We start from the raw sequence: 1309 nt of genomic DNA on the forward strand, positions 1-1309 counted from the left end.
ATGTGGACACCCTTATGCTTGAACATTGTGTTTGTTATCGACAATCTGTGACGAGCACAGAAGTCCAATAACAAAGCACCGCTCGGGTTCAGATCAGGGGGGCCGTTCTTCCCAATCACGCCTCTCCAGGTCTCACTGTCGCTGCCAACGTGAGCACTGAAGTCCCCCAGCAGAACAAGGGAATCGCCTGAGGGAGCACTCTCCAGTACTTCCTCTAGAGACTCCAAAAAAGGTGGGTATTCTGAACTGCTGTTTGGTGCATAAGCACAAACAACAGTCAGGACCCATCCCCCCACTCGAAGGCGGAGGGAAACTACCCTCTCGTTCACCGGGTTAAACTCCAACATGCCGGCCACAAGCCGGGGCGCAACAAGAATTGCCACACCTGCCCGTCGCCTCTCACTGCTGGCAACGCCAGAGTGGAACAAGGTCCAACCCCTCTCAAGAGGACTGGTTCCAGAGCCCTTGCTGTGCGTTGAGGTGAGTCCGACTATATCTAGCCGGAACTTCTCAACCTCATGCACCAGCTCAGGCTCTTTCCCTACCAGAGAGGTGACATTCCATGTCCCTAGAGCTAGTTTCTGTAGCTGAGGATTGGACCGCCAAGGTCCCCGCCTTCGGCTGTCACCCAGCTCACTCTGCACCCGACCCCTTTGGCCCCTCCCATGAGTGGTGAGCTCATTGGAGGGGGGACCCATGTTGTCTCTTCGGGCTGTGCCCGGCCGGGCCCCATGGGCGTAGGCCCGGCCACCAGACGCTCGCCATCATGCCCCTCCTCCAGGCTATATCATTGCTAATATTAATTTTGTTTCGACTGAAGAACGGTCGTCTGGAATCAATTGTGCTCGTTAGTTGGGGACTTAGTGTACAAACAAATAAATACATTTCTCAATCAAAAACTAATACATGCAACTGCAGAATGAACTTGATCGGTATATGAAATCATTTGGTGCTCAAATCTGAACATAAATAATGAGAATACACAAACGGAGACGAATACGCAACATGTTGGCAACTTGGATTGCATAGCAAAAGAAAAGTTCAAAAACCTTGTCACTATTTTCTGATCAATTACTTAAATAATACATTTAAATAAATTAATAATGAATTGAAGTCTTTTATTTAAAACCCTGAAGTATATAGAGGTAGTGGGGTGTTGTACAATATAGCCTAATATAACTAATATACAACAGAGAACAAAATCATATAAATTATGTGAAAATGATTTTTTAAACATAAAAAAGGAAAATAAGTACAATAATGAAACCATTAAATAAATGATGAATTATTATGAACTAACTTAAGCATG

The sequence above is a fragment of the Dunckerocampus dactyliophorus genome, chromosome 20, assembly GCF_027744805.1.
Source record: "Dunckerocampus dactyliophorus isolate RoL2022-P2 chromosome 20, RoL_Ddac_1.1, whole genome shotgun sequence".
Taxonomy (NCBI): Eukaryota; Metazoa; Chordata; class Actinopteri; order Syngnathiformes; family Syngnathidae; genus Dunckerocampus; species Dunckerocampus dactyliophorus.